This window comes from Callorhinchus milii, unplaced genomic scaffold (genome assembly GCF_018977255.1).
Source record: "Callorhinchus milii isolate IMCB2004 unplaced genomic scaffold, IMCB_Cmil_1.0 Scaffold13, whole genome shotgun sequence".
Lineage (NCBI taxonomy): Eukaryota > Metazoa > Chordata > Chondrichthyes > Chimaeriformes > Callorhinchidae > Callorhinchus > Callorhinchus milii.
Genome location: NW_024704754.1, coordinates 3,294,813 through 3,318,389, shown reverse-complemented (window position 1 = coordinate 3,318,389; position 23,577 = coordinate 3,294,813). Strand labels below are relative to the sequence as shown.

The following is a 23,577-nucleotide window of genomic DNA, read 5'->3' as shown; positions in this document are numbered from 1 at the left end:
AACAACGCTCTGTGGCAGTGAGTAAAGCAAACCAGATGTTGAGCTGCATCAAAATATCAATAGCAGCCAAAATAGTGGGGTAATCCTGCCACTGTATAAATCATTGGAGTACTGTTCTGTTTTCTGTTCTGTTCACCGCAGTACAAAAAGGATATTGGAGAAGTCGAGAAGATACAGAGGAGGGTAACCAAAATGATTGAGGGAATGGAGGGACTAGGCTATGAGGAGAGACTGAGTAAATTGGGACATGTTCACACTGGAAAAGAGAAGATTGAGAGGCGACATGATTGCTGTCTTTAAGATTCTAAAGAAGATAGATCATGACAGGCTGTTTCAACGTGTCCAGAATATTAGAACCAGGGGACAAGGCCTGCGATTGAAGGAGGGTGAATTCAGGAGAATCTACGCAAACGCTAACTTGCGTAATATAGTGCCCCTCATGCAGGGCAGGGTCCCAGAGCGCTTGGCAGTGGTGGAGCACGATGCCAAGCAGCAGGGAGGGGAAGGTGACCGCAACCACGATCGAAGAGAAAGGTCTTCTGGCATGACCTGAAAATGGGGACGGAAGGGCAAGGCAGAGGGATAGAGGAAGAGTGTTCCAGAGATTCGGGGCTTAGAGGTTTGGCAGCCAATAGTGGAACGGACGGCACGAGGGAGGGACAAGTAGAAGGCCAGAGCCAGTCAAGCGGAGACAGAGGGTTGTGGGTTGGGGGTAAGCAGATCGCTGAGTTCCAGGGCTAACAGGAGTTGAGTGGGATGAAACCCTGCTTTTCGTGACTGGTCTACCCTTCGATATCCTGCTGATGACCTGACCGTCTACTCTGTGGTCAACAGTGTCCCAGAGTAATACAGAGCCGCTTGGCCCATTACAGATGATTCATTTGATTCCAACATTCCTTTGTCAAGCACATGATATTGGAGTCAGCTCAGCTCCAAGGGGACCCTGCTTACCTCTTCCCCAAATCAAAATGGTCGCTCGATTTACCTAACAAACACCACCACTGCCACCCCGAACCATAAAAGCGCAATTCAGACAGTTAGGCTTCTTCCCAGTGTCTCTTGTGTTTTGGTTTTGTTAGCCAGAAATCTAACACTCTCACAGACCTATCAAAAAAAATGAGACATTTTTTAAAAGATAATAATTTGGTCACTCAATCCACGACTGTTTGGGTGGGACGTTGCTGTGCGCAATTGGCTGCCAAGTTTCGCCCACAAAATATACAGTCACTATACTTTACAGTAGATTCCGTGAAGGGCTTTGAGACGTCTCGAAGACGTGATAAGGCGCTGTATCAAATGCAAGGACAATTAATAATTATTATTACTATACTATTACTATTACTATCAGCATGCTTAAGAGTATCCCAACTATTGAGAGTTCCACATATGCATTGAAATCTACATTTGTCTGGAGTCAATTGCACACTCTCTCCCTATGGCTGTCTGCCAGGGAGCTGTACACAGGGGCAATGTGGATTTAATCCCTCCATCTGGGGCAGTCTCCTTCTTTACTGACGTCTGGCTGAGGTAATGCTGCAGAGAGCACTTCTGCAGAAATTTGGCCACAGAGATATATTCTACCACTCAGTGGGAGAGCAATGGGCTGTGGCACGTGGCCACCGCACTTTAATTAATTTTATTTTTAAGCTCAATTTACCGCTCATCCTGTGCTCACGTGCTGAAAATTGTGCAAGCTGAACATCATCAGCCAGAGAGGGACGATATATGCTGCGAAGACAATCATGCGGGTGATAAAAAGACAAAAGGATTTTGTTTCGCCCACAGCAGACAAATAGAGTTCACGTCTCTTATGAAAAACATTGTTCACTGACCATACTACATGCACAAGAGTCCAAACTAGGCCAAACTGCCCACAGACGATAATTGGAACCATTTTCACGTTTGCGGTCTGTCTCCAAGTGCAGCGATAACTGAATATCTCACACAGTAAGTAGTTTTATCATTGTTGCTAACAATGGATGATGTACAGCAAATGCTGTGAAGCCATCATTATCATTCGTAGGTGGATTTGTTCAACCTCATTAACTATAAAATATGAACTGGTACAGTCATTACTCTATCAGGTTGTGTTCTGTAAGGGAATGAAGCCTTCCATCAAATCACTCTATTGCAACCTCCAGCTTTTTTGCATTACCAAACTTGTTCAGGGACCAGGTGTAAAGCGTCTGTTCTGACACAGTGATTTAAATGCCTGGTATTATAATTTGTGCACCACTGGTTTCTTACATGTGGGAAAAGGTGACATTGCCTACAGTGGATTTTGATTAAATAAAAAGGTGCATTGAATTTTATTGGTTCAATTCTGCTCATTTTAAAATTCTTTCTGATCTGTGCCAGAAACTTAGAGGACAAAATTCAGCGCAGTATACCATCGGCGGCCAGGACTTCAGTCTTTCTGCCCCCACCCTTTGGAACTCCATCCCAGAGTCCCTTTGCCTCGCCAACTCCCTTGCCTCCTATCTCAAGATCCTTCTCTTCGACTGTGCCGTCAGTCACCCTCCTACACCTACCCGCCCTCCCCTCCACCCCTCCTGATCTCAACCCCTTCCTGGGACACCAGACCAGTGTACCCCTCATACACACCCTATGTGCACACACGCCTGTGACCTCCGCACTTCCTCCCGTGCGATTCTACAGTTGAATTAATCATTGCAGTAACAGCAAAGAGGACGTTTTAAACAGTGCTCACAAAGGGCACTGTGATAAATGGAACACAAAAGTATCTGAGGTGAAATCCATTTAATAAATGTGAATGGCACTTATAGATAAGCAACAAAAGAGAAAGAAGTTGCTAATCCGACATGATAAAGTTATTAATGAATAGACGCAATGTCATCAGTTTAACTTATTAATCAATTTAGGCCAATATTTTTTGCTGAAGCAGCTCTCTCGGTCACTCATAGTGGACATGCTCATAAATCCTCTTTCCCCCCCACCCCATGTGACGTCATAAATATTTAATAAAGAAATATTTAATAAAGAAATAAAAATCGCCCACAAATACATAGTCAATACACTTTACATTCTGTGCAGCGGTTTGAGACGCCTTTCATGACGTGATAAGGCGGTGTATCAAATGTAAGGATTATTATTGTTATTATTATAAAGTTTAGCAAGTGACGATGTGGGGAGGAGAGGGAAAGAGTTTGACACAAATTGCCAATTGCTAGTCTGTCAGCTGGAGAGTCTGAATAGAGAAATAAAATAAATAATAGGCATTGTATTTGATATCGGGCCTTTCACAAGGGGAGACGTATCAAAGGCACATGGAAATGTCCCACAAACAGCCTTTAGGTGAATGATCAATTTTATTTGGGGGATTTTGGGCCAGGACACCAGGAGAAACTCCTGACAGGCGAGTTAAACAGTTGAGAGGGTAGTCACTGAATGACCGAAGGCTTGATGGCGGAATCTCTTTTGATGAAGCTAATCAAGCTCTCTCACACTGTTGGGTTCAGTCACTCCACCACATCAGTTCCCGATGACTAGATCATCCTCGAAGGTCATTTAAAAGTACGTCTCACTGTACAATAAATGGTGAGATCTTTCAAGTTTTCCTTGGCCCAATTTAATTAAATATTAAAATGCTTTTGTTTTTAAACAATGAATGATAACATTTCTGGAGGTACAGGCTGGAAGAGTTATTACAGTATGCAGGTGTTGAATTAAAACGTATCTGATGCATACTCATTCCTGACTTTATGGCTGGACCTCTGCTCAGCTCCACCACAGTCATCTCAACAATTTAATTCCACACACAATTCAATTTACATTAACCCACAAAAGTATACAATCAATTCATTTTACAGTATATTCTCTAAAGCGCTTATCAAATGCAAGGATTATTGTTATTATTAATCCAACCCAATCAGGTGATAGTAGTCACTTAAAATAAAAACAGAAAGAATAAGACGATGGCGTAGAATTAATGCGTATCCTGTGAAATAACTCTTTTTTGAAAAATAAAGGATCTGAATACAGGGATTCGCTCTTCAAAGGCACGCTTCTGTTAAATGCAGAACATATTGCAGGAGCATATTTTATGTGATTTCTCTGTCCCTTGGGAAGAACATAGGCATTTGTCGTAATAGCTGGATGGATAATGAGAGAAAAACACATTTAGGTTTATTTCCTTCCCATCTCAAGGATCCAGAGACATTATCACAATGCCTGCAGCAAAGTAATGTGCAATGTGTAATGTTCGTTTCATAGGGAATGTCTCAACTCTCTCCTAACCATAATTGCTCCTGGTAACATCTAATTTGCATGTTATTGGCTGGTCTGCCAGGTGAAAATGTATGGATAAAAGGTATTAAATTGCGACACCTTCACAACTGTGCAAATTAATCAAATAAGCTAGCGGCCCATGATTAAGCTTTAGAAAATGAATACACGGTTCCTTCAAGGCACAGTGTAAATTTAGATGTTGAAACATCAATCCTGCTTCATGGCCTTTCAGGAAAGGTTTGGGTAACATTAGCCCAGTCAGGTCACAGGATAATACTGAAATACCCTCTGGACTCATGATCACAGGCAGGAGTTTGTGTTGATTGTAGACAACTTGCAAACCAGAGTGCTCAGTGCTCCCCCTCTGCGATAAACAGGGTCGATGGAGGGGTTGGTTGGCCAAACACCAGCTGACTTGGAGCGGGCTGACCTGAAGGGCGCTATATAAATGCAAGCTGTTGTTGTTGAAAGCGCAGGGTTTGGGACAACCTTGTATAACATGGCTATACTGGGCTTGGACACACCACATGCCCCATGTTCTCGCCATCAGTGGACTGTCCAGGGCTGGAGACTCAGTACGGAGTTGGTACAAGGCACACCTCACTTGCCAAAGATGACTGTTTCTTTTTTGAAGTCGAGTTGTCAGAGTTTCAGCCTGGCTGGCTCCCAGTATTTCTTTCCCCAAACCCGTTACAATATCTTGTGCTGTAATATTTCATCACCTCCTTTATTTCAATCGGATAATCTTGGGCATAATTGGTGCATCAAGTCATGACGTGCATTACTTGTGAGTCAAGAGTTGCACAACTCTTTAGTTTGGAGAGAGATTCAGCAGAAGACAAGAGGGTTAAAGCAGCAAATCAGGGCAGCATCACTACAATGCTTCTCTTACAACAACCTGACCTTTTGCTGGTTCTGACCAGTATTGGAGGAGGCACAGGTCACTTGTCGATTGACTGATCAAATTCTTAATGTTATTTTTGAAGGGATTATTACTCCTGGAAAAGCGATCCCCCTATCGACTAACAACCGGGTTCCTACTTACTGCTAGGTAAACAGAGAGAGAGGCGTGTGGAGTAAGGGTATTTGCTCAACGTTTCGCCCTGCCTGGGAATCGAACCCGGGTCCTCTCGCTTGCGAGGCGAATGCTGTATATTGTATTGATAATACTGAGCGTATTGAACCATACTTATCAGAGAAAGTCTCACGATTGATCCCCATTCTGTGCTGAGTTGGCTTAACCAGCCTGGACAGTGGTGGAGTGCAATCTCATGCCCCAACCTTCCTGGGTTACAGAAGAGGAGGGGAACACTCATGCGCGAATCCTACGCATGATTATTATCTTCTCTGCTCAACAAGATGGTCCATTTATACGGATGTCCAGTGAGATCAAGAATGGGTTTGGCTGTGATATGCTCCCATAGTTGAAGAGCTTGCAGAAACTTAATTAGGGGGCTATTTGTCATGATCACTTGGGCAAACTGCCAGGAGCTAATCGTGAGCAATTGCCTTCAGGGAGAAAGAAAATTTGTGAAAAAAACTAATGTTACAGTTTATAACAGGGTCATTGATAGCTGCCCTGAAATAATTCTATGAGTTGCTTTACCCTGCACTTTATTACTGCAGTGAGGAGCTGGGTGATGGCATTTATATCTTTGATCAGCAGCTACAGGCATACCATCTCCATTTTCTTAAAAAAAAGAAAAGAAATGGCTGAATTATGTCATAGAATACTCAGAACGTAATTGAAGTTAAATATGGTTTTGAAATGATTTGAAAAACCTCTCTCTCCGTCAGTACAAAGAACGTACAGCACAAAAACAGGTCTCTTGATTATTAGTGTCCATTCCTCCAATAATAATAATCCCTTCAAAACAAAACAATAATAAATTGGTCATTTTCAATCCACGACTGTTTGTGTGACACTGCTGTGCGCAACTGGCTGCCGCGTTTCGCCCACAAATATACAGTCAATTCACTCTACAGTCTATTTTGTGAAGCGCTTTGAGATGTCGAGAAGACGTGAAAAGCACGAGAGCAAATGCAAGGATTATTATTATATTATTATTATTATCCATTCCTTACCCTTCTTTTCCTCTCTCCATTATGTGAAGATCTAAGCTTCTCCTCACGAATGTATTTAAAAAAATTATAATAATACGTTGGTCACTCAATCCACGACCATTTGTGGAAAACTGTTGTGCGCAATTGGCTGCCGTGTTTCGCCCACAAAATATACAGTCAATTCACTTTATAGTATATTCTGTGTAGAGTTTGGAGATCTCAAGAAGAAGTGATAAGGCTCTATATCAAATGCAAGGATTATTATTATTTTATTATCTTTTCTATTCCAGGGTACTGGTTCAGTGTTGTTCAACCCCCAACTGTCCTTCAAGCTCTACATCCAGGTCTGACTCACTCAGCTTTCCCTCTCCTCTGCAAGATCACCTGTTTCTGCCACTACCTCTCTTTCCCAGGCTGCAAAAACCATCCCATCATCCACACCTTCAGCACATGCAACCTTGATTATCCCAATTCCCTGCTCAACGGCCTACCCTGCTCCTCACTGCATAATCTGTCCAGAACTCTGCAATCTATGTCCTCTTCCGCACCAGGCTCTGTGAGTTTATCACTCCACTGGTTCCCTATCCCCAATGGATTGAATTCGAGATACCTTGTCCTCACATTTGGATCCCTCCATAACCTCATCTCACCCTCACTGCAATCTCCTGTTATCTGGCTCCTCTCTGCTGAGCTAACACCAGCCTGTCCCCTCCTGATCCACCTTAGCTTTGGTTGGCGAGCATTCAGGCATTCTGACCCCCTCTCTAATCTCCATCCTGGAGTCCCTCCACCTTCTCTCCCCATCTTCAAAGACTGCCTTAAGATCTCCCATTTGGATTCCGCTTGCAGTCATCTTACCCTCCCCATGGCTCCCCCCCACTAGCTTGGTGCCCAGTCAGCTGTGTAGAGTGTTTTGAAACGTCTTCCAGACATCACAGGGGCTGTGTACGTGTAAATTGTAGTTCTTGTTGTACTTATAACGATGATCTAATTCAGTATTTGTTTTAATGAGATTAGCTTCTAATGTATCTCAAGCACCTGATACCTGCTCTGCCAAGCCACTATGCTGCTTTTATCCTCAAGCCCCTCACCCTGGGATCAGATACGTTCCTCATTCATCTCCCACATTACACTGTTTTGCAACAGTGCAGTTTAATACAGATTGCAAGGATTACGAATGAATGATATTCAAAATAATAATCCTTACATCATACAGCGCCTTCGAGACGTCTCAAAGCGCTTCACAGAATATACTGTAAAGTGAATTGACTGTATATTTTGTGGGCGAAATGCGGCAGCCAATTGCACACAGCAGCGTCCCACAAACAGTCGTGGTTGATATCGCAAAGACATAATTTTAGTCTCCAGTTTTCATAACTAATCCTAGCTGGAGATTTTAGCTGTTCACAATAAGACAGTAAAGAGACTGAAGATGACAGACATGACATGGATATTTTAATTATAAAAAACAATTTGCGAGTGAAAAGGAAATTGCAAGACACTTGGGGTTCAGAGGACATTTTAAAACCAGTTTAAGCTTTATTCACATCATTTATAACAGCCAGAGCCCTTGATTATGTAACTTGTAAGTTGGTCCTAATCATCAATCATGTTCCAGTCCTCAGTTCTACCCCAGGCACATGCCCAAATCAGGAAGCGACAATGTATTAAGAGTAAAGTTAAAGTTGTTCTGCTTCCTCTCCTGAAGGCATGGTCACATGCTAGTGTATAGTTTCATGGGCACCAGCTCGTAGCAGTTAAGAGACTGGACGTGAGCCCAGAGAGTGAGTGCTAGCAACTTATTCAACCATGAGGGATATCACACCTAACAAAGTTCCTTAGTCCTAAATTTCTTTGTGTTCTTAACCTTATAATAATATAATAATCCTTGCATTTTATGTAGCACCTTATCCCGTCCTTGATACGTCTCAAAGCGCTTCACAGAATATACTTTGGACTTTAAAAGTTCAAAGTTGGTGTGAATTTGGGTACCAAGTTTGTAGGATAAAAACATTACAAAGTATATGTGGATTAGTGGAGTGATGAGCAATGCGCATTACAGCTGACGTGATATGAAGATGACCCACTTCAAATCATGTCAGGTACTTTCAATCATATTTAAAATCAAACATTTACTACTGAGTAAATCATATAAAATAGAGTAGGAAATAATGTCTCACAACCCGTCTGACGATCCCCAGGGCTGCCGGGGATCTGTTATGTTGTTCCACTGGACTGATCGCTGGCACAAATAAATGGAACAGACAAGCTGCTTCCATGTATTGTCTTCCAATATTCCTAAGGGTCTCATTTCATAAAATCATGTGCCTATCACTTGGCACTCTTGGCATATCTTGGCACTCACTGCACTTGGCTTTTCTTAATCAAAGCTTTCTCTTGGGAGAGTGATTCGACTGTTACTTTGCACCCCCACACACCACAACCACATACACACAAATGCATACACTTAACATCAACGGCAATTTTCCACTGTATTGTTGGTGGTTGGAGTTTATGTTGGGTCACGCTGTATGGATCAGTTTTTTCCGAATTTAAGCTGCCATTTCATAAAGGTTACCTCCAGTGTATTGTAGTTTATTGCATTGCAACAGGTTGACTTGTGCTCATTAGGCCCTAATATTTTGAGAGGTTACAAGCCAGGTGAATGAAAGGTAATAAAGAAGGTATCAAACTCATTGAATTGTAATAGATTTCTGCAACTGAAAGTTAATAAGTCCCAGGTGTTATGTTATTTAGGGCAAATTACTCAACTGATTTCAGCAGAGACATTCCCAGACACTCACAACATGTCGAAAAGGTAATAAGCAGAGTAATATTCATATTCCTGTAACTGAATCTATAATGTTTATTAATAGATGTGTAAGCCTCATGGGAATGCAGAAATAACAGCCCTAATATTTTCTTGACTGTTTTACGTTATCATTAATTAGTTTAAATGCACGCTGTAAGGCTAAATGGTAGGAAACCCTTTGAAACGTACAAACAACCGTCACAGTCACTTTCATACAACCTAAAATAAATACCTTTTAGTAGGCTGCAAATTCAATTGCTACGTTCCAACCGACACATTTCTCACAAGTAAAAAAATAAAAATAATAAAAAAGCTTGCATTTGATGTCCCATAGCGCCTTATCACGTCGTCCAAACATATTTACGTGATTCACGAGACTTATTGTAGAGTGTAGTGACTGCTTATTTTGTGTGGCAAATGCAGCAGACAATTTGTGCCCATTATGACATTGATCAATAATCTGCCTTCTTTGTTGCTCCTGTGGAAAGTAACTGCTGCCAAGGTAATTGTGTTTAACATGCTAAAAAGGATAAATGTGTTTCTTAACGGATGGCTAAATATTTGTAACTATCACTGCATTATATTTTTGTTGCATCATTAAAAAAACCTACCTCCCAAATTATCTTTCTGTAGCTTTATACACATCTGTACATAACCATAAGTCATATACCATACGTTGAATAACTGCTTTCAATCTGAATTTCCATGATGTTCAGGTGTAATGATCTTACGAAGACATCAGATACACATAAATTCTAATACTGTGATTGTGTTTCCAAACACAGAAATGATTTCACACACAATTCCATAACTACCTTCTAAAAAATCAAACAGGAATGCTAGATTTAATAATTTATAAGTGACATAAAATCAAGTAAGAATAGTAATATTCTGATGACAACAACCATTCAAACTATCCAACACAAGAGCATGAGATAGCATGGAATTAAAACAGGCCATTGGGCTATCAAGCTCAGTCCTTCTAAAGTCCACGTGCAATTTCCCCTCACAGCTTCAATCCAAGTTATTTAGTCTCTTGAGAGAACATGCTGAATAATTTCTCCGCGAGACTCAAAATAAGAAAAGAAAACTCCACAATATCCATTCCCTTTAACATGCATAAATCAGCCAGTTAGCATTGTAGTGTTTGACTGTTTCCTCTGTTCCCACCCTTTGGAACTCCATCCCACAGTCACTTCACCTCGCCCCCTCCCTCGCCCGTCTCAAGACCTTCTTCTTCAACCGTGGCTTCGGTCATCCTCCTACACCCACCCTCCCTACCTTCCACGCATCCTGATCCCAACCCTCAGCTCGGGTCTAAATCCTTGACTGTCCAGCGTTTTGGAACAAATATCATTTGTTGTTGGACAAAGAAGACCCTCCAACCCATCAGATCTCATCCCTCCAGAACGCCCACCTTATTCTCATTAGTAGCCCACACTGGTCAGGTTTGAGTGAATATTGGAACTGGTCAATAGAATACATTGATAGTTCACTAACAAAAAAATGAAGCAAAGCTGAGGGAATGCTCTCACTAAATAAATAACAGTTTCCTACAGTTTGTTTCAAATATATTCTTTGAGGGTTGCAGCAGTGACCAAGAATTTGTCGCAATGTTTCTAGCAAAAAAAAAGGTTTAGGTCATCATTGACCTGAAATTACTTGTTAGTCCTGAAGTAGCTCTTCTCTAAAGCCCTCCAGTACAATCGATATCCCCTGTTAGATTAAGAATTCTGAAACAATTTCAATTCACACTTTCTATGTTCAATTTCCAGCTGTTTCATTTTAGCTCGACTCTCACGAAGACGGCTTTCCTCTATCTCCACATCATTGCCTGCCTCTGTCCACTGCTTCAACCCCAACACAGACAAAACCCACATCTCTGCCCACTCCAGCCCTGCTTTCGGGCTTCCTGAACTGCAATCTCCACCAGGTCCAAGCCATCAGGAAGTCCCCAGTTCATATATTCTCCCCACCAGGCTCCACTAATAACCTGTCTCGAGATGTAAAACCTTAGTTTAAAAAAAATACATTCAAAGAAGATGTTTTTGTTTGGGGAAATTCCACATTTATAGAAGGAAAAGTCCCAAGGCCCAGGAGATTTTGACTCTCAGCTTCTTCGATGGGGAGCAGTTTCCCGGAAATAGGAAGTGAAGAGAGAGGGATGAAACTTTAAACTGTCCCCAGAACCAATCCAGGCCCACAGGATACCAGAACGCTACACAAATTAATTCTACACCCCAAATCGCTTGTGTTTCCTCCAGCCCAGATTGATTCTTAAGCTGTTTTGAGACTCTCTGGAAATCAGCAGGAGACCTGATTGAAAGTTTTCATAGCAATAAGAAGCCTGAGCGTTTAAAAAGAATTCTCTGGAGGCTCGTAAGTTCTTCTCTAAACTCGAGTGCTCTCGCCAACATGCATTTCCCGAAACCTAACGTTTTGAGCAATTAAATTTGATGGACGACCAATACAGCATCAAACTTTCCACCAGGTAATGCAAACAGATTTTCTTAATGGAACTTCAGCTGCATATTGGTCGTGAGGCCACCGTATAGCAATTACATCATTTGTGAGCTACATGTATTTGTCGTGCTCCTTCAATCACTAAAAACTAAGAACATTGTTTCCAAGACTCAGTGAACAATACGATTCTGATATATTTTGTATATTAAGTGCCGCTACCTCGTGTGAAGGGCGCTATATAAATGCAAGTTGTCGTCGTATTCTATTCATCTTCCTAAGTCATGTGCTCCAATTTCATATGCCTTCCTTACCTTGAATCTTTCACCTCAATGAATTGCTCACAAAATATGGAAAGGAATTTATTGGAGGATTAAATGTTTCTTTGCAATCTTGGAACATAATGCCATATCTAATTGCAGTGGCATTATGTAGTTTATACACGTTGTACATGTATTGTAAAAAAAAAGCACAGTAATTTACCAGAATGAGAGACGAACGAACATTGCATTGTTGTTTTCTAAGCGTTTATAATAATTACAATGCACAATGATGAACTCATCTTTTAAAGAAAAATAGATCATATTCTTTGAAATCTGTGAGCATTATGGATTTCTCCATAAAGTACCTCCCACTACATTTCACAAGACTTTGAAGTACCAATTTTCTCCATGATTTTTCATGTGCTGCCAAGCTACTTAACTGGATAGGATTTCCAAGAACTGCTTATTTACATGTTTTTTTTCTCTCCAGAGATCAATCCCCCCAACTCTTAATTGGAGAACATATTGACAATGGCATTTTGATGGGATATCTTTTCCTGTAGTGCTCCCTCTACTGTACAATATATTGAGTCCACATGTACTCATCCTGAAAGTACAACTGTAGGGGAGACTGCAATGATTTTAGTTGGCAATAGTGGGAAAGGACCTATTAATTCTGCTGGAGGTCACTTGTTCCTATGATATTTTACACAGTAATTTCACAGGATCACAAGGATGTGTTGACAATCATCTTTCAGAGTTCAAAATCCTCGTCCTTGCCTTCAAGGCCCTCCACAGCCTTACCCTTCCCTACCTCTGCGACTTGCTGACCCTACATCAACCTGTCCGCTCCCTCCGCTCAGCAGGCTCTGGCCCGTTTCACGTGCCCCAACCGGCCCTCTCCACCGGGCATTCAGCCTCTCTGCCCCCAGCCTATGGAACTCCATCCCACATTTCCTTCGCCTCACTCCCTCCCTTGCCTCCTTCAAGGCGCATCTTAAAACCCTCCTCTTCGACCGAGCCTTCAGCCACCTCCTACCATCCACCCTCCCTGATCTCAACCTCCAGCTCGGATCCAAATCCCTGACTGTCCAGCAACTTGGGACGTCCTCCCAACATGAAAAGGGCTATACAAGTGTAATTTTGTATTGTATCTGCTTCACATATCTACTTTGTTAATTCAATTCAATATTTTGCGATATGAAGCAGTGCATTAGAATGGCAATCTAAAGGAGATAAGAAAAGTCCATCAAACCTTCATTACCGTAACAGCTTATTTCTAGATTGTAAACCTTACATCTCTTTAATAATTCTTCAAAACCACCGACAATTAAATATAATAGTAAAAATAAATTTTCTCTTTGATCCCTTGAAACAATCGTTCAAGTCCGAATTTGTGGCGTATTTCTGTCGCAATCGTGTTTTCCACAGATTGTTTCTGGCGAATGTAGATTATGTGTCGATGAACAACTGAAATAAAACACCGTTTCTTACCTCCTGTCTGTCTCCAGGTGGCTGCTTTCCAGTGGCTTTTCTTTCTAACCATCCTTCAGCCATCAACAAGCATATTCCAAGCAAGAAAAGAAAGCACCACAATCCACTGGACTTCATTGGATCACCCTGTCAGAAAGAAGATAACTGTCACACATTCGGATTCCTTGCAAAAAAATGTTTTTAAATATAAAAATGTCAGCAACATCATGTCTTAATATTTCATTTAAGAACTGATACTGTGTGCCTTCAGAGGCCAGTTGTCATATTAACGCCACTTGAATAGTTAATGACAGCTCCGAGAGTCCAGTTACCTTGATATTTTATGCCCTTTGGGATTTATGAAACCTAAACATAAGAAAACTATCATAACTAGGCTCAAACAGTTATCACAAGGTAATGGGAATGCTCATGACATCAGAACAAAAGATAGTCATTCTATCCTTGTACTTTGGACAATTGTTTTGTTTTTAATGTTGTGATAAGGTACCTGAATGTTGAGATTCTGTTACATGGTTAGCCCTTTTGACTATTTTCTCATAAAATTTACAATTGGGCAGAATTGTAGAAAATTCTTCACTTCAGTCTAATTTGACGCAGTTTTCTACAGTTCTTAAAAAGAATCGTCTTTCAAATTAAGAATAAAAATTTAATTGGACCTATATCAAATGCCAGCATTATTATTGATGATTGTGTGCTCAAAAGCCTTTTAGGGCACTTACTGAATATATGTGCTGGGCAGGTGCGGAATATAGAATTTGTGCTATTTGTAATTAAAACCTAATTATTCAGTCGTAACTTTGTCATTTGTACATTAAAGTGTCAATCAAGGTGATGATGTGCTGTGAAATTACACAGTGAAGGTTCATATTCTTGACTACTAATACAGTGAGCTCCAAATCTCAGCTACATTATCATGAGGAGGCACAAAGTGACATCAATACGCTGTGCCTTTGAGAAGTAAGACGAAATTTTATGCCCATGGTTTCCTAAATGTGGAGCTCTGAATTTCGGATGCCTCACTTTAGGGAGGCACTTAGCAGAGTGCTATCGTGTTAGCATATTATAGTTTTAAATTGGAACAGAATTATCTTGGGACACTTTCAGGTCCTTCTAGTAGCAGCAAAGTGTCATTGATTGAGGCTTTGGAGAAGGTTGTCCTTGTTATCTTCATTAGCATAAAGCTAAACATACTGTACAAAATATACAGTCCATTCACTGTAGAGTATATTCTGTGAAGCGCTTTGAGACGTCTTGAAGACGTGATAATGTGCTGTATCAAATGCAAGGGTTATTGCTATTATTACAATACTAATACTTCAATCGAAAGAGAATTCTGCTTTTTAAACATTTTGGGGTTTTGCAATAAGTTATCCAATGAAATCATTAAGTTTGTTTAAAATAGTTACTGGTCACTAACTTTTTTTAAAACAAATCACTCTATCTTAAGAACTAACTCTCATAGCCAACAGTTTCATAAGATAATTTTATTTACGCAGCTGTTGATATTACTTGCAGGTTTTGCAGTCTGATTTCTGTTGGCAATGAGATGCCTTCAATATGTTCTGTGAAGAAAAGCAGTTGGATATTCTGGTTGGTCTAATGCTTTAATAATAACTATAACTGCAATGGAAATTACAATGTTCCCTGCAATCTATTGAGAATTATTTTCTATTAATTAAATATAAAGTTGAGCGGATCCATATATTGAACATGATTCGTTTCCTTCAGTTTCCAATTGTTTTTTTTTAATTGCAAGGATAGTTTGGGGAATTTTTGTTTCATTACTTTAGCTATTCAATTCAAGTACAATTTCCAACGCCAAATAGAGCTACAGTTTTATTAATGAAAAAGTGCTTAAAAAAAACACTTAGATTTTATTTGGTGGAGGATAGAGTGAGAGAGAGGAGCCAACAAGTTAGGTGACATTTCTTCCTCAATAATAGTTCCAAGCGATAATAAACAGCTTCACATGATTTAGGTGCACTGTTGTGCATTTGTGAATTCATGAAAATAGATTTGCTACCGTTTTTTACATAAACAGTTACTTCCAAAAATGCATGTGTCAACTTCGTTATTTATTTTGCAAAATTAAGATCTCTCCCAACAATGCTGAAATCCTGACCTCTGTGCAAATACGTTGACAGCGAGAGCATTTCTCTCTAGTGCTTTCTAGTACTGCAGAAAGCCTGAATGCGTGAATGCAATATTCAGTGCAGTAGAAATGTCTGAAAATCCCGATTAGCTGCTGCTATTTAGCACCTTTCTGTTGCGACATCCAATTACAAAGGCCTTAATCAATTGAAAGGACAATTCCATTTGCAATGTCGGAGACACTAAAGGCTCTTGTGACTGAGCACCATCTTATTCGAGTAACGGCAACATTATCCCAGTCAATACTCGCCTTTTAAAAACATAAATACTTTAAAATGTGTATATACAGGTGAGGGGTGGAGGGTGGGGGGGAAATCTTTCGCAGATCATTGTTATAATAAGTTTTTGTGTGTATGTGTGTGTGAGAGTGAAGTGGGTACAAATGGGCGGAGAGTTTGTGACTTAGCGCTTTCCAAATCATGTCTCTCTGATTCGAGGAACCACAGCCAGGAACCAAGATGTGTCAACACGGAGGTGAAGCACTTGTGTTGTGTCCATCACAGGCGGACTGTTCTGCGAGCGCATCTGAACCGTGGTCTAAAAGACGCCCGAAACCGAAATAAATATGAAATGTTAACTCGGTTTCTACTCCGAGGACAAAAATAAAGGACAAATGTGGCAATGACAACTGCCATTTATTTACACGGTTCCCTCTGTTCAAATGACACAAATGGTATCAGAATAGTTTGAATATATTAAGTAAAAACTAAAACTACCCTTGAAAACGACTTGCGTGGGCAGGGCAGGTGGGGGGCTTTTGAACCAGAATAAATGAGGCTCGCAACCTGATGCCTCCACTAAAGCACAGAGCACCATACTCACTCTGCCACCTCCGCACCCCCCCACCCCCACACACACACGCTCACTCCATCCCACACGCGCCCTCCATCCCACACGCCCTCCATCCCACACGCCCTCCACCCCACACGCCCTCCACCCCACACGCCCTCCACCCCACACGCCCTCCATCCCACACGCCCTCCATCCCACACGCCCTCCATCCCACACGCCCTCCATCCCACACGCCCTCCATCCCACACGCCCTCCATCCCACACGCCCTCCATCCCACACGCCCTCCATCCCACACGCCCTCCATCCCACACGCCCTCCATCCCACACGCCCTCCATCCCACACGCCCTCCATCCCACACGCCCTCCATCCCACACGCCCTCCATCCCACACGCCCTCCATCCCACACGCCCTCCATCCCACACGCCCTCCATCCCACACGCCCTCCATCCCACACGCCCTCCATCCCACACGCCCTCCATCCCACACGCCCTCCATCCCACACTCCCTCCATCCCACACTCCCTCCATCCCACACTCCCTCCATCCCACACGCCCTCCATCCCACACGCCCTCCATCCCACACGCCCTCCATCCCACACGCCCTCCATCCCACACGCACACACTCAAACAGATACATTCATGGATGACCACCCACTAACTCGCCCTCAAAAATATATATATATGTCCATATATTGGCATTCACAGGCAGATACTCCCAGAAATATACACAAACCTATTCAAACTTTCACACTTACAAAACACACGCACACAAATAAATAAATATACAGACACATCCATACACCGACTCACACATACACACTTTCATAAATTAACTCATTTTCACTAAACACACAGGCGCCAACTCCGCTAGACGCTCTCAAACCCTCCCAGGGACACGCGGTGGCAATTCAATATAAAAGGCCGGTTTCAATAATTGATGGTAATGTGTATGCGAAGCTCGACTGACTCAGAGCCTGTATCTGCTCAAGCACATTTTGATTTGATTAAAGCGAAAGGGAAGAGAGCGAAGTGGACTTCAGCACCGAGACGTTGGACAGCTCCTGTGGGGTCAATGCCAACTGTGAACTATTACTAAGTTTAATTCATAATAATAATAACAATCCTTGCATTTGATACAGCGCCTTATCACGTCTTCCAGACGCCTCAAAGCGCTTCACAGGATACAGTGTGAAGTGAATTGACTGTATATTTTGTGGGCGAAACGCGGCAGCCAATTGCGCACAGCAGCGTCCCCACAAACAGTCGTGGATTGAAGTGACCAATTTTTTATCATTGTTTTTTTTTTTTGAAGGATTATTATCGGACGTGTGGAGTAAGGAAACTTGCCCAAGGTTTCGCCCTACCAGGTCGCTTGCTTGCGAGGCGCGTGCTCTAACCACTGAGCTACAGGACTCTACCACAATGCCAAATCTCAGCCAGAACCTCGTCTCAAAACACATGATAACATTATCTATTTCTAGGATCAAAAATATATTGATGGCTATTGGATCTAAAAACACAGACTTAAAGAACAGGTCGATGAGCAGCTGCCCTGCTCACTAGCAATCAGAATTCCTCTGTTTAAAAACAATCTACAACTGATCTCAATGTCCAACTTTAATCATTAGATTCTCTTAACCCTTAGTTATAAGAAATATTGCATGGGATCAAAATGACCACACAAAAAAACAGATGTTGTATTAACCTTACTGATAAATTTCTTGGCTCAATTAGTAGAGATTTCTATCTTGCTTCTCGGGTTCTTTCGGTAGAAAGACAAGACGAAACTACCATCAATTTCCCAAACAGCAGAAGATTTTGATTCCAGGTCTAACTTGTTGGGTGAAGGAACACTCGTCAATAAAGCATTTGCACAGCGCTTCACAAACACCTACAGGTAAAAATTAACATTGCACCATGCAAAATTGCACATATACAGTAATTTAGTCAAGATCTCTTTATTTATTTTGGTTAGCCGGGTGTCTGACACATGCGGAAACCCATCACCTTGCTTATGTGTAAGCAAACTTAGAATAAAACTTTTTATTTAATCTTCTGAAAGCGGATCGAATGAATCTAGAGACTAAAAAAAAAAGTTGTGCATGTACAACAGAACAGCTACTCATTCACAGGAATGAATGACAGGTCAGTCTCCGACCTGAGGATTATTAAGATGTGTTGCTGACACTTATTCTCACTGTTGTTATTGAGCAGACCTGTGGCTGAGATAATGGTTAGAAAAGTTATGCATTTCCCGGAGCCCCAAGATCATAAATGAGATAAAGAAGGCTAACTTAATCCTAATGCCTTCACCCTGCCTTCCTTCCTTGGGGTCATCTCCACCGTCAAAATCACTCCCGAATTCAGAATGTGCAAGACAGAGCGACACCCTTCTGAGTTCCCCCTTGAAGGTGCTTTTAGTTCCATGTTTCCCTACATGTGTTTTAAACCTGCATTTCTCCGCCAGAGACCAACAGTATTGCAATGCAATGTGCTGACCATCATTCTATCAACTGCAGATTTCTGATGATGGGTGTTCGGACGATATACTTTGACAAGATCTAAGTTTAAAGCGATTAATCAACTGATGAAATCTCGAGATAGAGAGAGAGAGAGAGAGAGAGAGAGAGAGAGAGAGAGAGAGAGAATCAAGACGTGGACAAACCCATTTCCCCACCAGATAAATTGTTAGAATAATATCACATCTACATTTGATTGCCAACTAAATAGAGACTTTCGCTCAGCTTGCAGCAAAGTAACCTGTGGCTTTAATTTTTAAAAAAATAAATAACAGATATATAGATATATTTCTATAAAATCATAAGAATTCAGTATTGAAAGATCCCAGACTAGTCAACACAAGAGCCTGCGCTTGACCAAACTCTTTCCAACGTCCTGCTCTTGAAAACAGCATAGTCTACATTTCAGAGGTTTTACCCTTTTTTTTAAAAAACACAAAAAAAATCACAATCGACTCTTCAAACCACAAGTCAACGCAAAGGGGTTGGTTGGGGGTAGCCGGGGAATGCTATTACAGCCAACGTTTCTATTACAGCCAGATAAGGTGCTTCTCCTCTTCACATCCTAACATACAACCGTCACGTTAATTCGCTGCAAAAGAAAGGAAGAAAGAGTCAGATGCAGTGATAAATCAGTAACTGCACTGAGTTGCTTTACCTGCCACAAAACCCGCGGGCAGTGAAGAAATCCGAGACCACAGGAGTCAATCGCCACCAAAGGAGGAGGAGGTGGGTGGGTGGGTGAAGAATGCGTTAGTGTCCTGGTTTGTAGCCTCTCCCCCCCACCCCACACACACACACAGAGGGTTTCACAGGCTGCTGCAGGGTAGAGGACAGGTTGCTATGGATGAGGGTCTGAGTGGATGGAGGGGGGGGTCTGAGTGGATGGAGGGGGGGGTCTGAGTGGATGGAGGGGGGGGTCTGAGTGGATGGAGGGGGGGTCTGAGTGGATGGAGGGGGGGTCTGAGTGGATGGAGGGGGGGTCTGAGTGGATGGAGGGGGGGTCTGAGTGGATGGAGGGGGGGTCTGAGTGGATGGAGGGGGGGTCTGAGTGGATGGAGGGGGGGGTCTGAGTGGATGGAGGGGGGGTCTGAGTGGATGGAGGGGGGGGTCTGAGTGGATGGAGGGGGGGGTCTGAGTGGATGGAGGGGGGGGGTCTGAGTGGATGGAGGGGGGGGTCTGAGTGGATGGAGGGGGGGGGTCTGAGTGGATGGAGGGGGGGGGTCTGAGTGGATGGAGGGGGGGGGTCTGAGTGGATGGAGGGGGGGGGTCTGAGTGGATGGAGGGGGGGGGTCTGAGTGGATGGAGGGGGGGGTCTGAGTGGATGGAGGGGGGGGGTCTGAGTGGATGGAGGGGGGGGGTCTGAGTGGATGGAGGGGGGGGTCTGAGTGGATGGAGGGGGGGGTCTGAGTGGATGGAGGGAGGGTCTGAGTGGATGGAGGGGGGGTCTGAGTGGATGGAGGGGGGGGGTCTGAGTGGATGGAGGGGGGGGGTCTGAGTGGATGGAGGGGGGGGTCTGAGTGGATGGAGGGGGGGTCTGAGTGGATGGAGGGGGGGGGTCTGAGTGGATGGAGGGGGGGGTCTGAGTGGATGGAGGGGGGGGGTCTGAGTGGATGGAGGGGGGGGGTCTGAGTGGATGGAGGGGGGGGTCTGAGTGGATGGAGGGGGGGGGTCTGAGTGGATGGAGGGGGGGGTCTGAGTGGATGGAGGGGGGGGTCTGAGTGGATGGAGGGGGGGGGTCTGAGTGGATGGAGGGGGGGGTCTGAGTGGATGGAGGGGGGGTCTGAGTGGATGGAGGGGGGGTCTGAGTGGATGGAGGGGGGGGTCTGAGTGGATGGAGGGGGGGTCTGAGTGGATGGAGGGGGGGGGGTCTGAGTGGATGGAGGGGGGGGTCTGAGTGGATGGAGGGGGGGGTCTGAGTGGATGGAGGGGGGGGTCTGAGTGGATGGAGGGGGGTCTGAGTGGATGGAGGGGGGGGTCTGAGTGGATGGAGGGGGGGGTCTGAGTGGATGGAGGGGGGGGTCTGAGTGGATGGAGGGGGGGGTCTGAGTGGATGGAGGGGGGGTCTGAGTGGATGGAGGGGGGGGGGTCTGAGTGGATGGAGGGGGGGGGTCTGAGTGGATGGAGGGGGGGGTCTGAGTGGATGGAGGGGGGGGTCTGAGTGGATGGAGGGGGGGTCTGAGTGGATGGGAGGGGGGGTCTGAGTGGATGGAGGGGGGGGTCTGAGTGGATGGAGGGGGGGGTCTGAGTGGATGGAGGGGGGGTCTGAGTGGATGGAGGGGGGGTCTGAGTGGATGGAGGGGGGGTCTGAGTGGATGGAGGGGGGGTCTGAGTGGATGGAGGGGGGTCTGAGTGGATGGAGGGGGGTCTGAGTGGATGGAGGGGGGGTCTGAGTGGATGGAGGGGGGTCTGAGTGGATGGAGGGGGCGGGTCTGAGTGGATGGAGGGGGGTCTGAGTGGATGGAGGGGGGGTCTGAGTGGATGGAGGGGGGTCTGAGTGGATGGAGGGGGGGTCTGAGTGGATGGAGGGGGGGTCTGAGTGGATGGAGGGGGGGTCTGAGTGGATGGAGGGGGGTCTGAGTGGATGGAGGGGGGGTCTGAGTGGATGGAGGGGGGGTCTGAGTGGATGGAGGGGGGGTCTGAGTGGATGGAGGGGGGGTCTGAGTGGATGGAGGGGGGGTCTGAGTGGATGGAGGGGGGGGTCTGAGTGGATGGAGGGGTCTGAGTGGATGGAGGGGGTCTGAGTGGATGGAGGGGGTCTGAGTGGATGGGGGGTCTGAGTGGATGGGGGGTCTGAGTGGATGGAGGGGCTGAGTGGATGGAGGGTCTGAGTGGATGAGGGTCTGAGTGGATGGAGGGGGTCTGAGTGGATGGAGGGTCTGAGTGGATGGAGGGTCTGAGGGTCTCAGTGGATGGGGGGGCTGAGTGTATGGAGGGGCTGAGTGGATGGAGGGGGTCTGAGTGGATGGAGGGTCTCAGTGGATGGAGGATCTGAGTGGATGGAGGGTCTGAGTGGATGGAGGGGCTGAGGATCTGAGTGGATGGAGGGTCTGAGTGGATGGAGGGGCTGAGGATCTGAGTGGATGGAGGGTCTGAGTGTATGGAGGGAATGTGAGTGTATGGAGGGGGGAGGCTGAGTGTATGGAGGGGGGAGGCTGAGTGTATGGAGGGGGGAGGCTGAGTGTATGGAGGGAATGTGAGTGTATGGAGGGGGGAGGCTGAGTGTATGGAGGGGGGAGGCTGAGTGGAGGCAGGACCGCAGTGCAGCGCAGCTCTGACCTGCAGCCTCAGTCCCCGGAGCACCACGAGCTGCTGCTGCCGCGGCCGCCCGTCTTTATAGCATTTTCCCCCCGTTCTCGCCCCGCCCACTGGCCGCCTGCCGTCCAATCACCGACGCCGCTGGCCACCGGCCCCGCCCCCAAACCACGCCCCCCTGGGAGGCGGGGCCTCGGCGATCAGCTGTGAAGCCTGAAACCCCCTCCACTCCCATCGCTCACTCCCCTCTTACAGTAATACTTCATGACAACAACAACAACAACAACAGCAATAATAATAATAATAATAATAATAATGAGGATGATAAGCCTCGCGTTTGATACGGCCCCTGATCACGTCTTCGAGACGTCGCCAAAGCCCTCGGCACTCAACGACGACGAGAACGAAATTACATTTATAGAGCGCCTCTCACGTCGGGGGTGGGGGTCGGGGTGGGGGGGGGGGGGGGGGGGACACACGTCCCAAATCCCTGGGCAGTCAGGTGTCGGGGCCCGAGCGTGGGGGAGGGGTGGTGTAGGGGTGAGCGAAGGCGGAGAGGTGGGAGGGCGACCGAAGGCACGGTCGAAGAGAAGGGTCCCGAGACCGGCCTTGAAGGAGGCGAGGGAGGGAGCGAGGCCAAGGGACCGCGGGATGGCGTTCCGGAGTGTGGGGGCAGAGAGGGTGAAAGCCCGGACACCGATGGTAGGGCGGGTCGGGCGGGAGACATGGAGCAGGCAGGAGCCCGCTGAACGGAGGGAGCGGGCGGGTTGGTAGAGAGTCAGCAGGTCAACAACAACAACAACAACAACAAGATTCCATTTACAGAGCTCCTTTCACGTCGGAAGGACGTCCCAAGGCGCTGAGAGTCAGCGCCTTGGGACAGAGAGGTAGGAGGGGGCACGGACATGGATGGCCTTGAAAGTGAGGACGAGGATCTTGAACTCGATCCTCTGGGGGATGGGGAGCCGGTGGAGTCGGGCGAGGGTGGGGGCGATGGGGTCGCGGAGCCTGGTGCACGAGAGGACACGAGCTGCAGAGTTTTGGATGATCTGCAGCCTGTGAAGGGAAGAGTTGGGAAGGCCGATGAGGAGGGAGTTCTCGTAATCGAGCCTCGATGTGACGAATGGGTAGGTGAGGGTTTCAGCAGCCTGAGAGGTGAGACAGTGGCTCACAGAATTGACTGTATATTTCATGGGCTCTTGTTTGGGTGCTTAGTTAATAATAATCTCCAATTCCCAAAACAATAATAAATTGGTCATTTTCAATCTACGACTGTTTGTGGGACATTGCTGTGCGCAATTGGCTGCGCGTTCGCCCACAAATATACAGTCAATTCACTTTACAGTGTGTTCTGTGAAGCGCTTTGGGACGTCCTCCTGACGTGAAAAGCGCTATATCAAATGCAAGGATTATTATTATTATTATTATTATTAGTTATAATGTCTGTCTGTGCCAAGCCCAGTGTGGCGATGTCTGTCCAGCAATATCTTAGACACATTTTTAACATGTCGTTCACTT

The 23,577-nt window shown here is 45.1% G+C and overlaps 1 long non-coding RNA gene across 1 annotated transcript in view; it reads right to left on the bottom strand.

The window, feature by feature from the left end:
* LOC103183675 overlaps positions 1-19,520 on the bottom strand; it is a 34,861-nt gene extending 15,341 nt beyond the window's left edge. The window contains exons 1-2 of the long non-coding RNA XR_488439.1: positions 19,463-19,520; positions 13,342-13,467 (exon numbers count right to left, since the gene is read on the bottom strand). This is a non-coding gene — a long non-coding RNA (uncharacterized LOC103183675). The remainder of the gene's footprint in view (positions 1-13,341; positions 13,468-19,462) is intronic.
* Between the last annotated feature and the right edge of the window lie 4,057 nt (positions 19,521-23,577).